Source organism: Bombina bombina, chromosome 6 (genome assembly GCF_027579735.1).
Source record: "Bombina bombina isolate aBomBom1 chromosome 6, aBomBom1.pri, whole genome shotgun sequence".
NCBI classification, from domain to species: Eukaryota; Metazoa; Chordata; class Amphibia; order Anura; family Bombinatoridae; genus Bombina; species Bombina bombina.
In genome coordinates this window covers 832,412,182-832,439,309 of record NC_069504.1, presented here as the reverse complement: position 1 = coordinate 832,439,309, position 27,128 = coordinate 832,412,182, and the positions used below count along the sequence as shown (strand labels likewise).

The 27,128-nt window shown below is 40.7% G+C and overlaps 1 protein-coding gene across 2 annotated transcripts in view; it reads left to right on the top strand.

Moving 5' to 3' along the window:
• SLC23A2 (solute carrier family 23 member 2) overlaps window positions 1-27,128 on the top strand; it is a 363,505-nt gene that overhangs the window by 50,878 nt on the left and 285,499 nt on the right. For both annotated transcript variants that reach the window (XM_053718194.1, XM_053718196.1), the window contains exon 2: window positions 434-499. The gene's annotated coding sequence lies outside the window, so the exon portion shown is untranslated. The remainder of the gene's footprint in view (window positions 1-433; window positions 500-27,128) is intronic.

The window sequence follows — 27,128 nt, the reverse complement described above, 5'->3', positions numbered from 1 at the left end:
AGAACTTTTTTGATTATAATGTCCCTTTTAAGTTATTGAGAACTTGAATATAGAACATTTTTGTGATGTTAAATTTTAATAGTCATGCGTGTTAGTCTTTCCCAATCTCAGTTCTCAAGTGCACCTAACAGTTTAGATGTAAAAGATTTACATATAGCAAAGGGTAATCGGCTTCAAGAGCAGGTATAAGATAAACCAATGGCCCTTTAGGATGTTTGAAAAACTAGCATAAATTCTTCAGAAGAACCTGGAACAACGTGCGTCTGTGGGGCTTCCGCTAGGTAACGATTTAGTGATAGTGGTCTTCACTGCAGTTATCTGATGGTAATTTAAGATAATCAATACTTTGTTTCTAGGGGACTTACTTTATTTACAGATTAATAAAATCATAAAGACAATGAAATTCACCATTTTTTATTTTTTTTTATTTTAGGGATTTCTTTTGGTGAAGTAATAATAATGTCCAGGTAGCAGTGTACCAATGTTGATTCAAGGAAAAGTAAGTACTAAGAGAATGTTTTTTATAATAGTATAATTGCTGTACACATGTTCTTCTCTGTGTATTTTTTTTCATTAGGAATCCTTTGATAAACATGGAGACAAGGCAGTTATTATTTCTTTCATGTAATTGGCAAGAGTCCATGAGCTAGTGACGTATGGGATATACAATCCTACCAGGAGGGGCAAAGTTTCCTAAACCTCAAAATGCCCATAAATACACCCTCACCACACCCACAATTCAGTTTTTACAAACCTTGCCTCCTATGGAGGTGGTGAAGTAAGTTTGTGCTTAGATTCTACCTCGATATGCGCTTCTCAGCATTTTGAAGCCTGATTCCTCTGAGTACAGTGAATGTCAGAGGGATGTGAAGGGAGTATCACCTATTGAATGCAATGATTTCCCTAACGGGGGTCTATTTCATAAGTTCTCTGTTATCGGTCGTAGAGATTCATCTCCTACTTCCCTTATTAAGATCGACGATATACTCTCATATTCCATTACCTCTACTGATAACTGTTTCAGTACTGGTTTAGCTATCTGCTATATGTGGATGGGTGTCTTTTGGTAAGTATGTTTTCATTTCTTAAGACACTCTCAGCTATGGTTTGGCACTTTATGTATTAATGTAACTTTCTAAATATATGTATTGTACTTATATTTGCCATGAGTCAGGTTTATGTATATTTCCTTTTGCAGACTGTCAGTTTCATATTTGGGAAAAGCATTTTTTTAGTTTTTTCTTTTTCTTACCTGGGGTATAGTCTTTTCTCTTGTAAGGTGTATCCAGTCCACGGATTCATCCATTACTTGTGGGATATTCTCCTTCCCAACAGGAAGCTGCAAGAGGATCACCCACAGCAGAGCTGTCTATATAGCTCCTCCCCTGCCACCTCCCAGTCATTCTCTTGCAGCTCTCGACAAGGGAAGCAGCTAGAGAGATGTGGTGCATTAATATAGTTTATCTTCAATCAAAAGTTTGTTATTTTCAAATGGTACCGGAGTTGTACTATTTTAGCCTCAGGCAGAAAGTTGAAGAAGAGTCTGCCTGTGGCCTTTGATGCTCTTAGCAGGTTGTAACTAAGATCCATTGCTGTTCTCACACATAACTGAAGAGATGGGTAACTTCAGCTGGGGGAATAGCGTGCAGGGTCTCCTGCTCTGAGGTATGTGCAGTTTTGAATTTTTCTAGAGAAATGATAAGCTAGAAAATGTTGACAATACCGGATTTATTTAAGGTAAGCCTGATAAAAGTGATTTAATAACGACTGGTATCATGCTTGCTGTAAAGGGTAATATTTTTGTTATTTACTCACATTACTGAATAGATATAACGTTTGCTTGAGGTGTATAAACGTTTATTTCATATTGGTGATAAAACTTTATTCTGGGGCCCAGTTTTTCTACATGGCTGACTAAATTTTGTCTAGGGATAGTTTTTTTTTTTTAAGGCCCTCTCACTGTGAGTACAGGTTGGGAGGGGCCTATTTTCCTTCCCTGAAGGAGTCCCCTGAACATATAGGACCTCTCTAAGGGGTTTTTGTGCCTTCCAAAGTCGTTGTATGGGCAGGTAGGGCCACAGTAGAGCTGTGGCAGTTTGTTGTGACTGTTTAAAAACGTTTATCGTTTTTTTGATCCGGTTTTGAAACTAAGGGGTTAATCATCCATTTGCAAGTGGGTGCAATGCTCTTTCAGCCTATTATACACACTGTAAAAATTTCGTAAGATTTACTGCTTTTTTCACTGTTTTGCAGTTTCTGTGATTGTTTTTTTCTCTTAAAGGCACAGTACCGTTTTTATTTTTTGCTTGTTCAGTTATTAATGTGTTTTCCAAGCTTGCTGGTCTCATTACTAGTCTGTTTAAACATGTCTGACATAGAGGAAACTCATTGTTCATTATGTTTAGAAACCATTGTGGAACCCCCTCTTAGAATGTGTACCAAATGCACTGATTTTACTATAGATTACAAAGACCATATTCTGGCTTTAAAAAATTTATCACCAGAAGAAATTGACAAGGAGAAAGTTATGCCGTCTAACTCTCCCCACGTGCCAGATCCTATAAATCCCGCTCAGGGGACGCCAAGTACAACTAGCGCGCCCATTGCGTATACCTTGCAAGACATGGCGGCAGTTATGAATCATTCTCTTACAGAGGTATTATCTAAACTGCCGGGATTTCAAGGAAAGCGAGACAGCTCTGAGACTAGAATAAATACAGAGCTCTCTGACGCTTTAGTAGCTATCTCTGATACACCCTCACAATATAATGAAGCTGAAGCAGGGGAGCTTCAATCTGTGGGTGATTTTTCTGATTCAGGGAAGATACTTCAATCTGATTCTGATATGTCTACATTTAAATTTAAGCTTGAACACCTCTGCGTATTGCTCAGGGAGGTTTTAGCAACTCTGCACGACTGTGACACTATTGTAGTCCCAGAGAAATTATATAGATTGGATAAATACTATGCAGTACCTACTTACACTGATGTTTTTCCAATCCCTAAAAGGTTTTCTAAAATTATTACTAAGGAATGGGATAGACCAGGTGTACCATTCTCTCCCCCTCCTGTTTTTAAAACGATGTTTCCTATAGACGCCGCTACACGGTACTTATGGCAGACGGTTCCTAAGGTGGAGGGAGCAGTTTCTACTCTAGCTAAGCGTACCACTATCCCTGTCGAGGACAGTTGTGCTTTTCTAGATCCAATGGATAAAAAATTAGAGGGTTACCTTAAGAAAACTTTTATTCAACAAGGTTTTATTCTCCAGCCTCTTGCATGCATTGCCCCAGTCACTGCTGCCGCGGCTTTCTGGTTTGAGTCCCTAGAGGAGGCTCTACAGGTTGAAACCCAGTTGGAAGATATTATTGACAAGCTTAGGGCCCTTAAGCTAGCCAATTCATTTGTTTGACGCCGTTGTTTATTTAACCAAGCTAACGGCTAAAAATTCAGGTTTTGCTATTCAGGCGCGTTGGGCGCTATGGCTTAAATCCTGGTCAGCTGACGTGACTTCAAAGTCTAAACTTCTCAACATTCCCTTCAAAGGACAGATCCTATTCGGGCCTGGACTGAAGGAGATCATTTCTGACATCACTGGAGGAAAAGGTCACGCCCTTCCTCAAGATAGGTCCAACAAATTAAGGACCAAACAGTCTAGTTTTCGGCCCTTTCGAAACTTCAAGAGTGGCGCAGCTTCAACTTCCTCTAACACAAAACAAGAGGGAACTTTTGCCCAGTCTAAGCCGGTCTGGAGACCTAACCAGGCTTGGAACAAGGGGAAACAGGCCAAGAAGCGTGCTGCTGCCTCTAAGACCGCATGAAGGAGCAGCCCCCGATCCGGCAACGGATCTAGTAGGGGGCAGACTCTCTCTCTCTTCGCCCAGGCTTGGGCAAGAGATGTCCAGGATCCCTGGGCATTGGAAATTGTGTCCAAGGGTTATCTTCTGGAATTCAAAACCTCTCCCCCAAAAGGGAGATTTCATCTCACTTTTATCTGCAAACCAGATAAAGAGAGAAGCATTCTTACATTGTGTTCAAAACCTCCTAGTTATGGGAGTGATCCACCCAGTTCTGCAGGAGGAACAGGGACAGGGCTTTTATTCAAATCTGTTTGGTCTGAATGTTCCATCTTTCTTGGGAACAATAATCTTAGATCTCAAGATCTTAAACAAATTTCTCAGAGTCCCATCCTTCAAGATGGAGACTATTCGAACCATCCTTCCTATGATCCAGGAGGGTCAATACAGGCACTACCAGTTTGTGGCTCTTCCCTTCGGGTTGGCCACGGCACCACAAATCTTTACAAAGGTTCTAGGGTCCCTTCTAGCAGTCCTAAGGCCGCGGGCTATAGCAGTAGCCCCTTACTGAGACGACATTCTGATACAGGCGTCGACTTTTCAAGTTGCCAGGTCTCACACGGATATTGTTCTGGCATTTCTGAGGTCGCATGGGTGGAAAGTGAACGAAGAAAAAAAGTTCTCTATCCCCTCTCACAAGAGTTTCCTTCCTAGGAACTCTGATAGATTCTGTAGAAATGAAGATTTTCCTGACAGAGGCCAGGTTGTCAAAACTTCTAAATTCCTGCCGTGTTCTTTATTCTACTTCTCGCCCTTCAGTGGCTCAGTGTATGGAAGTAATCGGCTTAATGGTAGCGGCAATGGACATAGTGCCGTTTGCCCGCCTACATCTCAGACCGCTGCAACTCTGCATGCTCAGTCAGTGGAATGGGGATTACACAGATTTGTCCCCTCTACTAAATCTGGATCAAGATACCAGGGATTCTCTTCTCTGGTGGTTATCTCGGGTCCATCTGTCCAAGGGTATGACCTTTCACAGGCCATATTGGACAATAGTAACGACAGATGCCAGCCTTCTGGGCTGGGGTGCAGTCTGGAACTCCCTGAAGGCTCAGGGCTTGTGGACTCAGGAGGAGACACTCCTTCCAATAAACATTCTGGAACTAAGAGTGATATTCAATGCTCTTCAGGCTTGGCCTCAGCTAGCTGCGGTCAGGTTAATCAGATTTCAGTCGGACAACATCACGACTGTAGCTTACATCAACCATCAAGGGGGAACAAAGAGTTCCCTAGCAATGTTGGAGGTTTCAAAAATAATTCTATGGGCAGAGGTTCACTCTTGCCATCTATCAGCTATCCATATCCCAGGAGTGGAGAACTGGGAGGCGGATTTTCTAAGTCAACAGACTTTTCATCTGGGGGAGTGGGAACTCCATCCGGAGGTGTCTGCATAGTTGATTCAACTTTGGGGCAAACCAGAACTGGATCTCATGGCGTCTCGTCATTGGAGAAGGGATTGTCAGCTAGTTCCTTAAAGGGACAGATTTCTGCTCTTTCTATTCTTTTGCACAAGCGTCTGGCGGATGTTCCAGATGTTCAGGCGTTTTGTCAGGCTTTAGTTAGAATCAAGCCTGTGTTTAAACCTGTTGCTCCGCCATGGAGTTTAAATTTAGTTCTTAAAGTTCTTCAAGGGGTTCCGTTTGAACCTCTGCATTCCATAGATATCAAGCTTTTATCTTGGAAAGTTCTGTTCTTGGTAGCTATCTCTTCGGCTCAAAGAGTTTCAGAGTTATCTGCCTTGCAGTGTGATTCCCCTTATCTGATCTTTCATGCAGATAAGGTAGTTTTGCGTACCAAACCTGGGTTTCTTCCTAGGGTGGTATCCAATAAGAATATCAATCAGGAGATTGTTGTTCCGTCACTGTGTCCTAATCCTTCTTCAAAGAAGGAACGTCTATTACACAATCTTGAAGTGGTTCGTGCGTTAAAGTTTTATTTACAAGCTACTAAAGATTTTCGTCCAACATCTGCATTGTTTGTTGTCTTATCTGGACAGAGGAAAGGTCAAAAGGCTTCAGCAACTTCTCTTTCTTTTTGGCTAAGACGTATAATCCGCTTAGCTTATGAGACTGCTGGCCAGCAGCCTCCTGTAAGAATTACAGCTCATTCCACTAGAGCGGTGGCTTCCACATGGGCCTTTAAAAATGAGGCTTCTGTTGAACCGATTTGTAAGGCGGTGACTTGGTCTTCGCTTCATACTTTTTCTAAATTCTACAAATTTGATACTTTTGCTTCTTCGGAGGCTATTTTTGAGATAAAGGTCTTACAGGCAGTGGTGCCTTCCGTTTAAGCGCCTGCCTTGTCCCTCCCTTCATCCGTGTCCTATAGCTTTGGTATTGGTATCTCACAAGTAATGGATGAACCCGTGGACTGGATACACCTTACAAGAGAAAACTAAATTTATGCTTACCTGATAAATTTATTTATCTTGTGGTGTATCCAGTCCACGGCCCGCCCTGTCATTTTAAGGCAGGTGTTTTAATTTTTAAACTACAGTCACCACTGCACCCTATAGTTTCTCCTTTCTCTTGCTTGTCTTCGGTCGAATTACTGGGAGGTGGCAGTTAGGGGAGGAGCTATATAGACAGCTCTGCTGTGGGTGATCCTCTTGCAGCTTCCTGTTGGGAAGGAGAAAATTCCAAAAGTAATGGATGAATCCGTGGACTGGATACACCATAAGAGAAATAAATTTATCGGGTAAGCATAAATTATTATTTTTTTTCAAATTGACTGTTTTTCATTAAATTTTGCAGGCAAAATTAGGCTCGCGAGGGCGCAAAATGCCAAAGTATATTGCGTCATTCTTGACTCGAGATTTTTTTGGTGCGAAGTTACGTTCGATGACGCAAAATTTGTCATTTCCGGCGTCTTAGTTGACGCCGAGTTCCTTTCCCAAGGTTGCCTCTTCAATGACGCGAGTGTGTCATTTCCGATGTTAGCGTCCAAAAAAAATTCCTGTTTGCGTTGTGCGTCATATTTGGCGCCAAAATATTTTCATTATTTAAAACCCCCATTCATATTTGCCTCTTGCCTTTTTTCTATGTTAGAGGGCTATGCTGTTTGCATTTTTTTGCCATTCCTGAAACTGCTATATAAGGAAATTGATAATTTTGCTTTATATGTTTTTTTTTGTCTTACGTTTGCAAGATGTCTCAATCTGATCCTGTTTACGAAACCACTGTTGGAACCCTGCTGCCTGAATAACAGTTCTACCAAAGCTAAGTGCATTTGTTGTAAATTTGTGGAGATTATATCTCCAGCTGTGGTATGTATAGTTGTCATGATAAGCTTTTGCATGCAGAGAATGTGTCCCATCAGTAATAGTACATTGCCTGTTTCCTTCAACATCTAATGTACAAGCTATACCTGTGAATTTAAAAGATTTTAGTTGCTGATGCAATTCAGAAGGCTTTGTCTGCATCCCGCCTTCTAATGTAAAAGGTCTTTTAAAACTTCTCAAAAAGTTCTTTCAAATGACCGACAACATACTGAATTATCCTCCTCTGATGAGGATCTATCTGATTCAGAAGATCCTTCCTCAGATATTGACACTGACCAAATCTACTTATTTATTTAAAATGGAGTATATTTCGTTCTTTGTTAAAAGAAGTGTTGATTACATTGGATATTGAGGAAGCTATCCTCTTGATGTTAAAACTTTGTAGACGTTTAAATTCTGTTTATAAACCTTCCTGTGGTTTACTCCTGAGTTTTCCAGTTCCTGATGCTATTTCTGATATGATTTCTAAGGAAAGGAATAAGCCGGTGGTACTTTTATTCCTTCTTCAAGGTTTAAAAAATTGTATCCTTTGCCAGCAGTTAGATTGGAGTTTTGGGAAAAGGTTGATGGGGCTATTTTTACTCTTGCTAAACATTACCTACTATTCCTAGGGAAGATAGTACTTCATTTAAAGACCCTTTATATAGGGAAACTTGAATCCTATCTAAGGAAAGCCTATTTATATTCTGGTCATCTGCTCAGGCCAGCAATTTCTTTGGCTGATGTTGCAGCTGCATCAACTTTTTTGGTTGGACAGTTTAGCGCAACAGGAAACTGATACTGATTCGATGAAAGATTCCTTATTATGCAGGGTAACGATAGAAGGTACGCTTTTTAACTTTTGCAATATTTATGCCCTAATAACCTGGATGAAAACTTCTGGATAATCTCCAGAGGAAACTATTGCATCTTTATTCAAAAAATCTGATTATCGCAGGGGACTTTAATTTAACACTGTATCCGACCTTAGACAGGCTTAAACCTTCATTGAATAAAAATAGCAAACAGGGAGTCTAAAAATTTTCAAAAACTTTATCAGACTACTTCACATTAAGGATATCTGGCGTATTCATAACCCAGATGTAAGACGCTTCTCATGTGAATCCAAATTCCACCAAAACAAAGTCTAGAATAAGATTAATTATTTTTGTTTCTGAAAATGTTAAGCCTAGACATGACTACAGATATTAAGGAAATAGTTATATCGGATCACGCGATTCCTAACCTTATCTATCACATTAAAGCAGATCCAACTTCTTCTAATAACAACAGACTTTTTTCCCAAGATATCTGACAGGACAATGTTAATTTAAAGCAAGGCTGAAAATAAAATTGAAAGAATTTTTTTATATAAATGTCTCCCCGTATATACAAATTGAAACATTATGGGAATCATTTAAGGCCGTAATTAGGGATGAGATTAAAGCTTACTTAATTATCCAAAAAAGGAACGTATAATGCGGATAACCAACTTGCTAACCAGTTACGTAAGCGCTTATAATACATACATTAGTGACCCATCAAGTAAATTTTTGGGGAGGTGTATCAAGTTGTTAAAAAAAGAGAGAAATCTTTCTAGCACAAAAAAGTGCTCAAGATACACTTAGATCCAGGTTTTTCTATTATAGACATTGGAGGAAAGCAGGGAAGATTCTTGGCTAACCTAACCAAATCAAAAGAAAAGAAATCCAACGATTGAAGCTCTTAAATCTACGTCTGGTAGCACTGTTAAAAGTGAGGACATTGCCAGCTTAGTTACAAATTTTTTTCAAGACCTTTATTCGGAAGAGAAAATAGACACATTGAGTAAAAATAATTTTTTGGCATAGATTAAAACACCTAAAATATCGGAAGACCAAAGAGAAATGCTGAATGCCCCAATTACTTCTAATGAAGTACTAAATGCAATAAAGAAAGCAACATCTAACAAAGCTGCTGGGCCTGACCAGCTCCTCTGGTTTCTCTTTTTAACAGTTACTATCTGGATAAAAAAACATGCTCTAAATATTTTGCCGCATCACAAATAGTTCTTATCCTTAAAAAAGGTAAGGACAAAGAGCAGATATCCTCATACCGACAGATATCGCTCCTTAACTGTGAGATTACACAGATTCTGATGTGTATTATTGCTGATCGCTTAAAAATCTTTTATCGGGTCCTTGATACACAAGGATCAGGTTAGGTTTATGTCAGGTAGAATTGCTACATGGAACTTACGGAAATTACAACTAATTCTAAATCAGTCCTGCCTGCATAAAAACCCAACATCGGATGCTGCCCTAATGTTGATCGATGCAGAAAAACCCTTCGACTCCATCTCTTGGGATCACCTGTTCACAGCCCTCCCAAGATTTGGAGTCGAGGGGGCGTTTGTCGATTTTATTTGAACAACTTATAAATCCTCATCTGTCTTGGTCAACGGTACCCCAACCGTATACTTTCCATTAAATAAAGGTGTACGACAGGGATGTCCACTATCACCCCTATCTTTTTAATCTAGCATTAGAACCACTCGTAATATCTATAAGGAAAGAGATTGAAGGGATTGATCTGGGGACACAGGAAAGTCACTACACTTTTTATATACTGATGACCTACTAGTCCTGACGGCTAACACTGCTCAAGTATATCCCTTTACTAATCCAAATTCTCCAAGAATTTAGTGCATTCTCAGGTTACAAAGTTAACACTCACAAATCAGAAATCTTTTGGTTATGTAAAAATAAAGAATCATATCAGCAACATCATTTTAAGAAGCTAAATCTAACTTTGTTTACCTAGGGAATTAAACTCTCAAACGAATGGTATGAGACTTAACTATCGTACCCATTATTACTAAAATTAGGCATGGATTTAGACACCTGGTCGAAATTTTACTAACTTTATCTGGCAAAAATTAACATTAAGATGGTGATCTTCTCTAAACTCCTCTATTTAATGCAAAATCTTCCAGTTATTATAAAGCAAAAGATATAAAACTAGTTAATCGGTTATTTGCACAATTTATTTGGGGGGATAAAAGGAGGGCCATCGATTAAGAAGACTTGCTTTGCCTAGACAATACGGGGGATTGAGCTTCCCAGACATCGTGACCTATAATTTAGTATGCATTTCCAAAATTGCAATTGAATGGTTAACAAATGCAGAATACATTGGGACCAGAAGTTGGAAACAACTTAAACCAGAACCCTACTACTTAAAAGCATTATTATACTGTAATATGAATAAATGCCCAACCAAAAATTAAAACTGCTACCAAATATCTATAGCGTAATTAGGGCCTGGCAGAAACTTTCTTAAAAAAAATTCATATTAATTATAAATTTCTCCAAATATCTAACAATAACGGGCAACCCTAATTTTTCCAGCAGCATTGAACTCCCGTATCTTCAATGCTTGGGCTCAACAGGGGCCTAATATATATAGATCAGTTAAGAGAAAGGGGGCCCCAGGGGAAATGTAGATCACTACAGAACTAGCTACTGAATATGCGATTTCAAAAAAGGATTTTTCCCCTACTTTCATGCCCGCCATTTTCTTAAAGGAATTCCCATTTGATCCGTCAGATAATGTGCATGGAATATCCTTCAGATGCCTATTAATTTTTTAAAATAGGGAAATACAATGTAACTTTGTTATATAAATCAATTATGCAAGAATATGGGAAGAAAAATTTGGAGCACATTGCTAAAAATTGGCAGGTGCCATCCGAAATTATATCTAAAAGCTTCACATTTGCTGACACAACAACATTATCCACCTCAAAGGCGTGAGTCTCATACTAAATTAATAAAGCAGAACATATATTACTACCTAGTACGAAAGCAAAATGGGACCACTCTTGTGGCTCTATGTCATAAATGTAAAGCTCTTAATGCTGACCTGAGCCATTGTTTTTGGAGTTGTCCTAAAAATAAGAAGTTTATGGTATAAGACTAACGACTGGCTAAATAGAATTAATCATATACACTTTCAATTTAAGCTGGAACATATAATGTTCTTTATAGATAGACATAAATAAGGTAACATATAAACATATATGTCAATTAATTAATGGTCGGTAGACTACTCATACTGGAAATCTAGCAAAGCCCCAACTTTAACAGAATTCATTCAAAAAACTGAAAAATCTACTGATTATGGAGCAAATGGACACATCTATAAATTCAGAAACACAAGTCAATCGCTTTATACTAAAATGGTGGAATGTTAATTGCCAGCTTTCCGAAGGAAATAAAAATACAACTGATTTCCCCCCTTTGGGGGTCAGTGTCTATGGAGCTTACTATTGCCAATAAACCATGCGGACGTTATGGGAATTGGGGATTGGTGGGGAGATGCGGGGCTGGGGGGGCGAGAGAGCGAATTTCTGTCCCCCTTTCTCCATTTTTTTTTTTTTTTCTTTCTTCTCTTCTTCTTTCCTGTCCCAGTTTTAAGACAATAAGGTCCATTGTATAATTGACAGTGGTGAAGAGAGTATGAATAAAGTAACTAAATAAGCCCTCTGCTTGAATTCTATATTGTTGGTAATTTAGGCATTTTTCATAAAAATCAAACAGATTTAGGGATAGAATATTTCAATATGATTGAATAACACGACATGATTAGTAAAAGATAAGCAAGCTATGCTTTTTGCTTACTGTTATTAAAATGTAAATGGTTTTTTTTTTTTTTTTTTGTTGTTTATAATGCTCATGATGGAGGGGATTGTCCGCTATCCTGAGCTTTCTTGACCAATGTTATGGACAATAATCGATCATATGGACTTTGCTTTGAAAGGTGGGGACAAATGATTTTGACCCGATCTGATGTCACTCCAGATTTTTTTTATTTAATTTTTTTGGTTACTGTTCTCTGAGTTATATATTTACCTCTTTGTACTGATTTACAGCACAATATGATTTTCTTTTTGTTTGTCCAATAACTTTCAATAAAGAAATATAATAGGAAATGTAAAAAAAAAAAAAAAAAAAGGGAAACTGATACTGATTTGTCTAGCATTGATGTTAAATATGTGTCTTTAGCTATTTTAGCTGGGAGAGCTTCGTGGCTTAAATCTTGGAATGCTGACATGGTATCCAAGTCTAGATTAATATCTCTTTCTTTCCAAGGTAATAAGTTATTTGGTTCTCAGTTGGATTCAATTATTTCAACTGTCACTGGGGGGGAAGGGAGTTTTTTGCCTCAGGATAAAAGACCTAAGGGTAAATCTAAAGCTTCTAACAGTTTTTAGTTCCTTTCGAAAAAATAAGGGAACAGAAACCTCAATCCTTCAAGTTGGAATAAATCCAAAACCATTTAAGAAATCCAAAGGGCAGCCCCCAAGTCTGCATGAAGTGTGACCCTCGTTCCAGCTCATCTGGTAGGGGGCAGAATAAGATTCTTCCAAGAAATTTGGGCAGATTCTGTCCAAAATCAATGGATACAGAAAAAAAGAAGTTGAGACCTCAGCGCTGAAATCACAAAGCTGCTGTATAGAGTTAAGGGAATCCCTCTATCCTTAAAACACATTTTATTACAGAACCAATTTAACTTCTAAGTTTGCAGATAGTCTGCAGACTAGTAATTGACACAGCTGCGCTATTCGAAAAATAGCTAAATGTGTGCAGTACCAATAAAGGGATAATAACTTGCTAAGTTAAGATTAACTAAATAATAGTAAATCTTAACTTAGCAAGTTATTATCCCTTTATTGTACTGCACACATTTAGCTATTTTCAAATAGCGCAGCTGTGTCAATTACTAGTCTGCAGACTATCTCCAAAATCAATGGATAACAGAGTATTGTCTCTCAAAGTACCGAATAGGAATTCAGAGTAAGACCACCCTGTGAGAAGATTTTTTTTTTTTTTTCTCTCACGCATCCCAGCAAATCCAGTAAAGGCTCAGGCTTTCCTGAAGTGTTTCAGACCCGGAGCTTTCAGGGGTAATCATACCAGTTCTGTTACAGGAACAGGGTCTGGGGTTTTATTCAAATCTATTCATTGTCCCCAAAGAAAGAAAATTCATTCAGGCCAGTTCTGATCTGAAAAATTTTGATAGTTATGTAAGAGTGCCAACTTTCAAAATGGTGACTATAAGGACTATTCTGCCTTTTGTTCAGCAAGGGCATATGGTGTCCACAATAGACTTACAGGATGCATATCTTCATATTCTGATTCATCCAGATCATTATCAGTTTCTGAGATTCTCTTTTCTAGACAAGCATTACCAATTTGCTCGCTCTTCCATTTGGCCTATTGACAGCTACAAGAATCTTTTTTTTTTTTCTTCAAAAGTTCTTGGTGCCCTACTCTATGTAATCAGATAACGGGGTATTGCGGGTGTTTCCTTATTTGGACGATATCTTGGTACTAGCTCAGGTCTTACATTCTGCAGAATCTCACACGAATCAACTAGTGTTGTTTCTTCAAAGACATGGTGGAGGATCAATTTACCAAAAAGTTCTTTGATTCCTCAGACAAGGGTCACCTTTTTAGGTTTCGAGATAGATTCAGTGTCCATGACATCTGTCTCTAACAGACAAGAGAAGATTAAAATTGGTTTCAAGCTTGTCGGAAAACTTCAGTCTCAATCATTCCCTTCAGTTAGCTAGTGCATGGATGTTTTAGGTCTCATGACTGCAGCATAGTACGCGATCCCCTTTGCTCGTTTTACACATGAGACCTCTACAGCTTTGATATGCTGAACCAGTGGTGCATGGATTATTCAAAGATATCACAATTAAATTTCCTTAAATACCCATGCTCGACTATCTCTGACTTAGTGGTATATCACCATTGTATAATTCTATGGGCCTCTTTTTTTGTTCGTACCAACCTGGACTGTAATCACAACAGATGCAAGTCTTTTAGGTTGGGGAGCTGTCCTGGGATCTCTGACAAGGGGTTGGTAATCATCAAGAGGTGAGAATACCAATCAATATTTTGGAACTCTGTGCGATTTTCAGGGCTCTTCTGGTTTGGCCTCTGTTGAAGAGAGAACAGTTCATTTGTTTTCAGACAGACAATATCACAACTGTGGTATATGTCAATCATCAGGGTGGGACTCGGTCCCCAAGTTATGAAAGAAGCATCTTGGATACTTACTTGGGCGGAATCCAGCTCCTTTCTAATTTCTGCGGTTCATATCTCAGGTGTATAGACAATTGGGAAGCGGATTATCTCAGCCTCGACTTTACATCCGGGTGAGTGGTCCCTCCATCCGGATGCATTTTCTCCGATGGTTCGTGGTGTGGGGTTTTCCAGAAATAATTCTGATGGCTTCTCATCTAAACAAAAAACTTCTCAGGCGGAAGCAGTGGATAACTTTGGACAGTTCCTTGGTATTACCAACCTGCTTATATTTTCCCGCCTCTAGTTCTTTTTTCCAAGAGTGATTTCCAAAATCATCATGGAACAATCATTTGTGTTGCTGGTAGCTCCAGCATGGCCTCACAGGTTTTGGTATGCGATCTTGTTCTAATGTCCAGTTGCCAACCTTGGCCACTTCCATTAAGCTAGACCTTCTGTCTCAGGTCTGTTTTTTCCATCAGATCTCAAATCATTAAATTTTAAGGTATGGAAATTGAACACACCTAGTGCTTAGTCATAGAGTTTCTCTGACCCAGTGATTAATACTATGCTACAGGCTCGTGAACCTGTTTTCTAGGAAGATTATATTGAGTTTGGGATAGACTTATATTTCATAGGTGTTCTCATAAATTCTCTTGACATTATTTTCGAATTCCTAGAATATTAGTTTCTTCAGGATGGTTTGGATAAGGGTTTTGTCTGCAATGTTCCTTGAAGGGACAAATCTCTGCTCTTTCTGTTTATTTCACAGAAAGATTGCTAGGCTTCCTGATATTTCACTGTTTTTATACAGGCTTTGGTCCGTATCAAAGCCTGTCATTAAATCAATCTCTCCTTCTTGGAGCCTTAATTTGGTTGTGAAGGCTTTACAGGCTCCTCCGTTTGAGCCTATGCATTTCTTGGGACATTAAACTACTTTCTTGGAAAGTGTTGTTCCTTTTGGCTATCTCTTCTGCTAGTAGAGTTTCTGAATCATCTGCTCTTTCTTGTGAATCTACTTTTCTGATTTTTCTTCAGGATAGGCAGAGCACTGTTTTGCGGACTAAATTTAAATTCTTACCTAACGTTGTGAATCTAACAACATTAATAGAGATATATGTTACAAACTGCTGTTTGTAACTGGCCCTTTAAATGGAAAATTGCCCTGCTTCCCTGGATTTTTGGAGAAGCCTATTTGCCAGCCTCCTTCCACATGACTATGGGCCCCTGGACAGATTGTGCCCCTGAGGACATATTGACTTTTTGTTGGTGTGTGGTGGCCCTTTAAGAACCGTCTGGGGACATATTGTTGACTTTGGGTGAACAATGCCCCCTTTAAGGACTATGTCCCCCAGACCTGTGAAAAGACTTGTCCTTGGCTTTTCTCCCACTTGGTTCAGTTTCATTGTGTGCCATTAAGAGTAATTTTTGTTCAATTCTAAATACAAGGTCTGCTGGGATTAGCTCTAATTAGGTTTAGTGATCAACTTTTCCCATTGTCTAATCAGACTAGTATTGATAAGGTGGACTGCATTGTTTTATTGTGTGTAATGTTATCTGCTGAAGTAATGTTGTGGCCTGTCAAAGGGAGTGTCTTCTCTATCTAATATCATAATGTGGTGATGGGGGATTTTATGCCTCCCCCTGAGAGTGTCCTGTTTGCATGTAACCTGAATAAAAAGCAGGCTGTGTGCTCCAGCACATCAGACCTACTTTTTGACCCTCTAACTTCAGCTTTGACTCATGTTTGTAGGGGACAGCTTATAATCACTACAGGGATTGCTATGCTCTTCATACTCCCTTAGCTACAGGGATTGCTACAGAAGGAAGAGGTTCACCTACTGGAGCCTGGTCGTAGGTCCAGGGTGCAGAGCAGACGGCGAGATACCAGCCCAGCAACGGTGGTTCATAGAGTCTGCATTACTTATGGTGGCTACGCAGCAGTTATAGAGTGTCCACGGTGCTGCTGCTCCTTTGGTGAGCGCTAGGAGCATCCTTTTCTACGGTCCAACTTCCAGCCAGCCTGGAGGCAACCGTAACATTTGGCGGCAGCGGTGGGATCGTGTCCTAGCGCAAGGAGCAGCACCACAACTGCACTGGGTATCGTAGGAGAGTAATTGAGTGCAACGCTAGCCACTGCGCAGCGTCCCTACCTACAGCAGCATGGAGCTGACAAGAACACTGGGTCAGAACCCTGTGAAGAGCACCTCAACCTGATCCGTCGCTATGAGGGCGCTGATTTCGTTCCAGAGGTAAAAGAGGCGGCTAGTCCGATATGGTCCAGACCCTGCACAGGAGGTAGTCAGTTCGCCTCATCCGGGAATTGGCTACTGAGAACGAAGCGGCACGAGCCTTCGAGCGCCAACTGTGGAGTTTGAGGGTATGGACAACCTGGTCTCTCTCCCCAGCCGCAGCATGTTCCACAGGTGATTGAGAGCAGCGACCTCCCTCCCCAGCGGCAGTTATACTGTGCAGAGGGAAGAGACAACCGGTCTCCTTCCCCAACCCCAACCAGAGATACCAGAGGCAGCAGGCCTCATAGACTGGTCCCTGGGAGGACCCCCAGCAGGCAGGTGGAGATGGGACCGGCAGTCTCTCTACCGGCCCTACAGGGATGCTGGGCAGGCGGCCCAGAATCCCCAGCGACAGAACCCAGCTACAGGGAGGGAGTAGCATCGACCTCCCTCCCCAGCCGGAGTGTGCCTTCCAGGGAGAGGAGACAACCGGTCTCTCTCCCCCAGCCGCAGCATGTTCCACAGGAAGAGGAGAGCATCGACCTCCCTTCCCAGCGGCCGCCGGAGTATCAGGAGGAGGAGGTAAGCCAATCTCACCCCTCCCCAGCTAACTCCTAACTTGGGCCCAGGGTTAACAGTGGAGATGTTAACCCCCACTGACCCCCACGTTCCCTATTGCCACCGGGCAGGACTATGCCCACAATTCCCCAGCAGAAGAGCTGGCATCAGGACAGAGCACTGGCTGGCCTCTGCCCTACAGACCCCCTTGTTACAGGACTGGCCTGCAAACCCCTCACCCCAGCAGAAGCGCTTGGCACCAGGGCAGAGTGCCGCTGGCCTCTGCCCCCCAAGTACCATCAGCTATTTGCCCCAGCTGCGCCAGGAAGGCAGGGGATGCTACACTTTCATCCTATAACCTGGAACTTACCAGGCCAGTGCTACTTGTTGTGGGGGGGCTGCTTTGCTGCTAGTGTTTATTTGTGGGTGGGTTTGCGGAGACTAACTTAGGCACTGACCGACAGAAGGTTAGGTGCCTGGTTAGTCTCCCTCCAAAAGGGGAGATAATGTTACAACTGCTGTTTGTAACTGGCCCTTTAAATGGAAAATTGCCCTGCTTCCCTGGATTTTGGAGAAGCCTATTTGCCAGCCTCCTTCCACATGACTATGGCCCCTGGAAGATTGTGCCCCTGAGCGACATATTGACTTTTTGTTGGGTGTGTGTGGCCCTTTAAGAACCGTCTGGGGACATATTGTGACTTTGGTGAACAATGCCCCCCTTTAAGACTATGTCCCCAGACCTGTGAAATGACTTGTCCTTGGGCTTTCTCCCACTTGGTTCAGTTTCATTTGTGGTGCCATTAAGAGTTAATTTTGTTCAATTCTAAATACAAGTCTGCTGGGATTAGCTCTAATTAGGTTTAGTGATCAACTTTCCCATTGTCTAATCAAGACTAGTATTGATAAGGTGGACTGCATTGTTTTATTGTGTGTAATTGTTATCTGCTGAAGAATTGTTGTGGCCTGTCAAAGGAGTGTCTCTCTATCAAATATCAAATGTGTGATGGGGGATTTATGCCTCCCCCTGAGAGTGTCCTGTTTGCATGTAACCTGAATAAAAAGCAGGCTGTGTGCTCCAGCACATCAGACCTATTTTTGACCCTCTAACTTGCAGCTTTGACTCATGTTTGTAGGGGGACAGCTTATAATCACTACAGGGATTGCTATGCCTTCATACTCCCTTAGCTACAGGGATTGCTACAGAAGGAAGAGGTTTCACCTACTGGAGCCTGGTCGTAGGTCCATGGCGCAGAGCAGACGGCGAGATGACCAGCCCAGCAAACGGTGGTTCATAGAGTCTGCATTACTTATGGGTGGCCTACGCAGCAGGTTATAGAGTGTCCACGGTGCTGCTGCTCCTTTGGTGAGCGCTAGGAGCATCCTTTTCTACGGTCCAACTTCCAGCCAGCCTGGAGGCAACCGTAACAATATTGTTGTCCCTTCTTTGTGTCCTAATCCTAATAATTTTTTGGAGAGATCCTTACATTCTTTGGATGTGGTAAGAGCTTTGAAATATTATGTTGAAGCTACTAAAGATTTCAGGAAGACTTCTAGTCTATTTGTTATCTTTTCTGGTTCTAGGAAAGGTCAGAAGGCTTCTGCCGTTTCCTTGGCATCTTGGTTAAATCTTTTGATTCATGATGCTTTTTTGAAGTTGGGTTCTACTAGATCAGTCTCTACTTCATGGGCTTTTAAGAATGAAGCTTCAGTTGAATAGATTTGCAAAGCAGCAACTTGGTCTTCTTTGCGTACATTTACTAAATTCTACCGTTTTTATGTATTTGCTTCTTCTGAAACAGTTTTTCGTAGAAAAGTTCTTCAGGCAGCTGTTTCAGTTTGGTTCTTCTGCTTTCTTTCTTTTTTTTTCCTTTCATTTATGAGAAAAAACTTATTTTTTTGGTTGTGGGTTTAGTTTTTTTTCAGCGGAAATGGCTGTTTTTATTTTTATCCCTCCCTCTCTAGTGACTCTTGTGACTAGCTCATGGACTCTTGCCAATTACATGAAAGAAAACATAATTTATGTAAGAACTTACCTGATAAATTAATTTCTTTCATATTGGCAAGAGTCCAAGAGGCCCACCCTTTTTTTGGTGGTTATGATTTTTTTTTGTATAAAGCACAATTATTTCCAAATTCCTTTGTTGATGCTTTTTACTCCTTTATCACCCCACTACAGTATTTGGCTATTAGTTATAAACTGAATTATGGGTGTGGTGAGGGGTGTATTTTATATGCATTTTGAGGTTTGGGAAACTTTGCCCCTCCTGATAGGATTGTATATCCCATACGTCACTAGCTCATGGACTCTTGCAAATATTAAAGAAATGAATTTATCAAGTAATTTCTTACATAAATTATGTTTTTGGATTTCCGAGAACTAATTGATATTTTTTTGTCACCTGTCCATATTTCACCTGAGCGGTCCCAGGATCTGAGAGATGTCGCATTTCCTGGTCCATCCTCCAATGTAAATAAATGTATACAGTCCTAGTGTAAGTTTATCCCAGCACCTGCAATACAATCTTTTTATATACACACTTGATGTGGAACAAGCTCACAGTGTATACGTATACTTGTCTGTGATTGGCTGATGTCTGTCACATGATACAGGGGGCCGGAAAATGTGGGAATTGTTTATTTTAGTGTAGGTGTTATTGTGAGATATATATGTATCTATGTATGCTGCCTTCCTCTAATATTCCGGTAGAGAGAGTGAAGGAGGCAATGGGTTCAAACCACTCTAATTTCCTGCAGTGCTGGTTAGTGATATCCTTTAGAGTATTTGGTAGAGGAGTGATCATCAGTTACAGTAGTGCAGCCTAAATCACATATGTAAAAAAATAGACATCTCAAACCCTACTCCCCACTATTTATCGAAGAACATATTTGGGCATAACCTGCACATGTATAATGTATTAACTGAATCATAAATGCTAAACTGTAATGTTGCAGAAGCATGTCTGCTATATTAAAGGGATAGATAGGTCTAAACAGGAAACGTGCATTTAAATTTCAAAAGATTATCCAGCACAAGTGTAGAAAAGGGTGTAAGCTGCTGGACTCTGCAACCAGAGAGTCACAAAAAAAACTGTATCAAAAAGTGACAATACGCAGCAATCTAAACGTGAAATACTTTATTTGAAGTGAAACATAAAAACTACAATGTTTCAGACATATACATGATTAAGGACTACTGCTTGTTCCAGTTTATGTAAATGCGTCTGTACATCTGATACTTAGGGGCTTGGTTAGGAGTCTGAAAATCAACTATACATTTTTACAAAAACACTCACAGATGGGCTATATAAATGGGGCATCTAAAAAACATTATGCAAAGAAAATTCTAGTGTAAAATGTCCCTTTAAGCTCAGAGACTGGTGGTGGCGTGTAATAACGTTTTTACTAGAAGCTATTTTGCTAATGGGAGTAAAGTGCTTCTTTTTAAATTTGAAAATGCACATTTCAGTTTTGACCTTCCCTTTAAAGGGACAGTCAACACCAGAATTTGTGTTGTTTAAAAAGAAAGAAAATCCCTTTTTTATTACCTATTCCCCAGTTTTCCATAACCAACACAGTTGCTTTACCTCTGTAATTACCCTGTATCTAAGCTTCTGCTTACTGCCCCCTTATTTCAGTTCTTTTCACAGACTTGCATTTTAGCCAATCAGTGCTCACTCCTAGGTCACTTCATGTGCATGAGCTTAATGTTATCTATATAAAACACATGAACTAATGCCCTCTAGTTGTCAAAATGCATTCAGATTAGAGGCAGTCTTCAAGGTCTAAGAAATTATCATATTAACCTCCTAGGTTTAGCTTTTAACTAAGAATACTAAGAGAGCAAAGCAAAATTGGTGATGAAAGTAAATTGGGAAGTTGTTTAAATTACATTCCCTATTTAAACCATGAACGTTTTTTTGGACTTGACTGTCTTTTTAAGCCTAATTATGAACACTGAAGGCTGTTTGTTCTTCACAATGTATGGATATTACTTTAACAAGACATTTTTCAATAAACCCATGACATTGACTTGCTTCCACCCAAATCTGTGGCTACAGAAACTTGCTGTTCTGGGTGAAAGTTAAACAAAAAAAATCCTTGTCTGTGTATTGATAAGTGAGAGCAGTTTTCATTGACTAATAAAGGAACTAGATTAAACTAAACCTTTAATAAAAAGAACATTTTGTTAACAAGAAAGTACGTTTTGTAGATTTATATTGTGTAAGGTTTTCCCCTCATTCATACAGTACTCTGTCTTTATCCAGCTTGCTTTGGTCTGTGAAATCCTCGATTAGATGTGGCAGTGCCCAATCTGAAGATATATTTTTGCTATCTGCCTGTCAATTAAATACACTTTTTGTTTTTATGTATTGGTTAATGTGTAATGCTATTTTGAAAAATCAATAAAAGAAAATATTTTTTTCCAACTGTAGAAAAAGGTGCATACAATGGGACTTAATAATGAAAAAATAATAATAATCTAGTATTTGATGCACTATTTTTTTTCCTATGACATGGAGAGTCCACAACGTCATTCCAATTACAAGTGGGATATTCAACTCCTGGCCAGCAGAAAGAGGCAAAGAGCACCCCAGCAAAGCTGTTAAGTTTAACTGCCTTACCCATAACCCCCAGTCATTCTCTTTGCCTCTGTCAGTGGAGGTTGTGCGAAGTTGGTGTCTGAAGATTTTAATCTTTTTTATGAGTACTTTTCCATGCAAGCAAGGTTTGGGGTCTAGCTGTGTCCATGTCAATCTCTTGAGTAAGAGTAGTGGTGGCTTTTAGCAGTTAAAAGCCAGTGAGGAAGTCTTTGCTTTACTTTAAACACTTTGCTACCTATTGTGGAAAGCCAGAGCTAGTTACTCTGTCCTTGCTTTTCCTATTAGTCTATGACAGGGGGTGAAGCGCCTGTCACACCTAAGGATCAGCATCTATCATGCAGTTGGATCTAAGGTAAGTGTCTTTCCTTTGCCTTCTAGGTACAAAAGGATAGCAGCACTTAAGAGGTTAATCCTCATTTTCAGATCTTTCCTTTGGGACCTAATACTCCTTATTAATTAAGGATTCATATTGAGGACATGGCACTTGTGTATTTTTATATAGTATGTGACTCAAATATGGGGAGTTCACTTGGCCAGGGGATTTCATGGGTTAACAGTAAAAAAAATACTGTATTGGTTACCTACTATATAATTATGCTTCTAGGTTCAGAGGCTTAATATATATATTTTTCATTGTTGGGGTTTATATTTAACAGTTTTATTAACGGTCTATCTATTAGCATTTTTTTTTTAAACTGCAGCTTTCTTCGCGCTCTTTTTAGAGCTGTGTAAATTTCTGTGAAAGTATTTTCTGGTTCCTCTATCACGTGACGGCCACACTTCCGCTTTTACGGAGCGGTGCAGTTGGAGTGTTTTGTGCAGCCGTCTTTGACTCAGCTTGAAAGTCTTTTGTATCGGCTCTGTTTATCAGCTCACCGGATTACCAGAGGAGAAATCCCTTCTAGAGAGTTGCTCTTACTAGTGGGACATTTTTTCTGGTGGGTAGGAGCCTCAGGCAACTGAGGCAGTTTTCAAAATTATATTTATATATTTGAATCCAATTCAAGTGTTTAATATCTAATATTTACCCGAAGGATTACAATTTTGGACATTGCTAGTGGGCCTGTTTATTCTAAGCTATGGATACAGGATACCATATTGCCCTACCTATGCAGTTTTGTTCCTCTTGTTTAGCAAAAACTTTAAAATGTAAAAAAAAAAAAAATATCGCTTCTGAGCCAAGTGTCTCTCAGGATACTACTGCGCGTGACATGCCTCAGCTTTCTGCTCACTCGTCCCAAGCCTTAATTGTTTCTCATACTGTGCTGCACTACTGTAACTGATGATCCCTCCTCTACCAAATACTCTAAAGGATATAACTGATGATATCACTAACCAGCACTGCAGGAAATTAGAGTGGTTTGAACCCATTGCCTCCTTCACTCTCTCTACCGGAATATTAGAGGAAGGCAGCATACATAGATACATATATATCTCACAATAGCTCAGGACAAGAAGAATAGATCTAGATCTAGAGGTCATCAGACTTCTAATTTTCGTTCCTTTCGTAACTTTAAGGGACAAAAGTCCTCCCAGATCCTCTTGGAAATCCAACCAGCCCTGGAACAAGGGAAAACAAAACAAGAAGCCTTCTGCTGACTCTAAATCAGCATGAAGGTTCTGCCCCTGATTCCAGTTTGGATCAAGTGGGGGGCAGGCTTTTTTATTTTCAGTCAAGCCCGGATACGAGATGTCCCAGACCCTTGGGCGGTGGACATAGTATCCCAGGGTTACAGAATGGGATTCAAGTCTTGCCCTCCAAGGGGCTGTTTTTTCCAATCAAGACTATCCTTAAACCAAAAAAAAAAAAAAAAAAAAAAAAAAAAAGCCTTCTTAAATTGTGTAAAAGACCTATACTCTCTGGGAGTTATTGTTTCCATTCCACTAACAGAACAGGGTCTAGGATTCTATTCAAATCTATATGTGGTTTCCAAAAACGAGGGAACTTTTCGGCCCATTCTAGACCTCAAATGTCTCAACAAATTCCTCAGGGTTCCGTCCTTCAAGATAGAAACTATTCGCTCCATTCTTCCTTTTGGTACAGAAATGTCAGTTTATGACGACCATAGACCTGAAGGACGCATACCTTCATGTTCCCATTCACAGGGGAACACCATCAGTATCTGAGGCTTGCCTTTCTGGACAAGCACTTCCAATTTGTTGCACTTCCATTGTGGCCACGGCTCCCAGAATATTCACAAAGGTTCTGGGGGCTCTATTGGCTGTGATCAGATCCCAGGAAATTTCTGTGGCGCCTTATCTAGATGACATCTTGGTTCAGGCATCATCTTTTCAACTAGCACAATCTCATTTAGAGATGCGGTTGTCTTTTCTACGCTCCCATGGGTGGAAGGTGAATTCAGAAAAAAGTTCTCTTGTTACATCTACCAAGGTGTGTTTTCTAGGGACTATAATAGATTTCCTGTCCATGAAGATTTTCGGAGGTCAGAAAAAACAAAATTCCTTCCTTCCTTTCTCTCCAGTCCTTTCATCCATCTGTGGCTCAATGCATGGAGGGGATTGGTCTGATGGTGGCATTCATGGACATCATTCCTTTTGCTCTGTTCCATGTACGACCGCTGCATGTTTGTATGCTCTGTCAATGAAACTGAGCTCATTCGGAATTATCTCCAGAGGATAAAACTGGACCCTCAAACAAGAGTCTCTTTGTCTCTCTCTCTTTGTCTCTCTCTCTCTTTGTCTCTCTCTCTTTGTCTCTCTCTCTTTGTCTCTCTCTCTTTGTCTCTCTCTCCCTTTGTCTCTCTCTCCCTTTGTCTCTCTCTCCCTTTGTCTCTCTCTCCCTTTGTCTCTCTCTCCCTTTGTCTCTCTCTCCCTTTGTGTCTCTCTCTCCCTTTGTGTCTCTCTCTCCCTTTGTGTCTCTCTCTCCCTTTGTGTCTCTCTCTCCCTTTGTGTCTCTCTCTCCCTTTGTGTCTCTCTCTCCCTTTGTGTCTCTCTCTCCCTTTGTCTCTCTCTCCCTTTGTCTCTCTCTCCCTTTGTCTCTCTCCCTTTGTCTCTCTCTCTTTGTCTCTCTCTCTTTGTCTCTCTCTCTTTGTCTCTCTCTCTTTGTCTCTCTCTCTTTGTCTCTCTCTCTTTGTCTCTCTCTCTTTGTCTCTCTCTCTTTGTCTCTCTCTCTTTGTCTCTCTCTCTTTGTCTCTCTCTCTTTGTCTCTCTCTCTTTGTCTCTCTCTCTTTGTCTCTCTCTCTTTGTCTCTCTCTCTTTGTCTCTCTCTCTTTGTCTCTCTCCCTTTGTCTCTCTCTCTTTGTCTCTCTCTCTTTGTCTCTCTCTCTTTGTCTCTCTCTCTTTGTCTCTCTCTCTTTGTCTCTCTCTCTTTGTCTCTCTCTCTTTGTCTCTCTCTCTTTGTCTCTCTCTCTTTGTCTCTCTCTCTTTGTCTCTCTCTCTTTGTCAATCTCTCTTTGTCTCTCTCTCTTTGTCTCTCTCTCTCTGTCTCGCTCTCTGTCTCGCTCTCTGTCTCGCTCTCTGTCTCGCTCTCTGTCTCGCTCTCTGTCTCGCTCTCTGTCTCGCTCTCTGTCTCGCTCTCTGTCTCGCTCTCTGTCTCGCTCTCTGTCTCGCTCTCTGTCTCGCTCTCTGTCTCGCTCTCGCTCTCTGTCTCGCTCTCTGTCTCGCTCTCGCTCTCTGTCTCGCTCTCTGTCTCGCTCTCTGTCTCGCGCTGTCTGTCTCGCGCTGTCTCGCTTTGTCTGTCTCGCTTTGACTGTCTCGCTTTGACTGTCTCGCTTTGTCTGTCTCGCTCGCTTTGTCTGTCTCGCTCGCTTTGTCTGTCTCGCTCGCTTTGTCTGTCTCGCTCGCTTTGTCTGTCTCGCTCGCTTTGTCTGTCTCGCTCGCTCTGTCTGTCTCGCTCGCTTTGTCTGTCTCGCTCGCTCTGTCTGTCTCGCTCGCTCTGTCTGTCTCGCTCGCTCTGTCTGTCTCGCTCGCTTTGTCTGTCTGTCTTTTTCCTTACTGGGGAAATTGGGACTATAGACGTCAGACTGGGGAGCTGTTTGGGGCCCTCTAAAGTCTCAGGGCCTATGGTCTCGGGAAGAGTCCTCTCTTTTCATAAACATCTTGAAACATCAACCACCAGGGAGGGACTCTGAGTTCCTTTAGACATGAAGGTGGTGACTCTCACATTCTACAGTGGGTGGAAGCCCACGATTGTCTTTCTGTCATCCACATTCCAGGAGTGGACAACTGGGAAGCAGATTTTCTGAGCAGACAGACCTTTCATCCGAGGGAGTGGGCTCTCCATCCGGAAGTGTTTTTTCAGATATCCCTCAAGTGGGGGGTTGGATCCGATGGCGTCCCGCCAAAACGCCAAGGTTCCAAAGTATGGTTCAAAGTCAAGAGATTCTCAGGCCGTTCTGATAGATGCTTTAGTAGTTCCTTCGATGTTTTCTCTGACTTATCCATTACCTCAGTTTGCTCTCCTTCCACAATCCATTGCTCGTATCAAACAGGGCATTGGTGATACTATTGTCATCTCTACCTCCCTTGGAGGTTACCTCAAAGGAAAGGCCTTCTACTTCAGGGTCCTTTTTCTCCATCCAAACCTAGATTCTCTGAAGCTAACTGCTTGGAGATTGAACTTCTAGTTCTGTCTAAACGTGTTTTTTCTGAAACTATGATTCAGGCTAGAAAACCGGTTACTTTGCAAGATTTACCATAAGATGGCTACTTTTGGGAGAAGGGTTCTTCAAGAGGTGGTGCCTTCTATTTAGGTCCTCCTGCCTTTTTTCTCCCTCCTTGTTCATTCCGTGTCCTCTAGCTTGGGTATTGGTTCCCACTAGTAATTGGAATGACGTTGTGGACTCTCCATGTCATAGGAAAGAAAACAAATTATATGCTTACCTGATAAATTTCTTATTCTGAACGTGAAGAATCCACGACCCCGCCCTTCTTTTTTTTTTTTTTATCTTGAAAGTATTTTGTCATTTTATAGAGATGTAAACAACAACAATGTGTAAATAAACTCGATACGTCAAATTGTTATGAACATCAGTATGCCATATAATTAGTAACATGGTATACTAACAAAGAGTTATAAATATGGTTACGAACATCAGTATGCCAATAACTGACGTTGACATCATTCTTTCAGGTCTGCCCCCCTTTTTTTTTTTTTTTTTTTTTTTTTTTTTTATTATAATTCGGCAGTTTTTTTTTAGTAAACCTCAGGCACCTTTTCACCCTTGTGTTTCTTTTTTTTCCCATTTCCTTCGGCTGAATGACTGGGTGTTATGGGTAAGGCAGTTACACTTAACAGCTTTGCTGGGGTGCTCTTTGTCTCCTCCTGCTGGCCAGGAGTTGAATATCCCACTAGTAATTGGAATGACGACGTGGACTCTCCATGTTCGGAAAGAAATTTATCAGGTAAGTATTTATTTGTTTTCAAGCGGAATATCGGTGTTTCTGGTTGATTTTACTAGACTTTTTCAAGACCTTTATGCTTTAATATGTGGATTTGTAAGGTCTTGGAAAAAGCTTGTAAAGCAAGCTGAAACATAAACATGTTTGTATAGCTTGATAGAGCACAAGCATAAGTTTCTAATTTG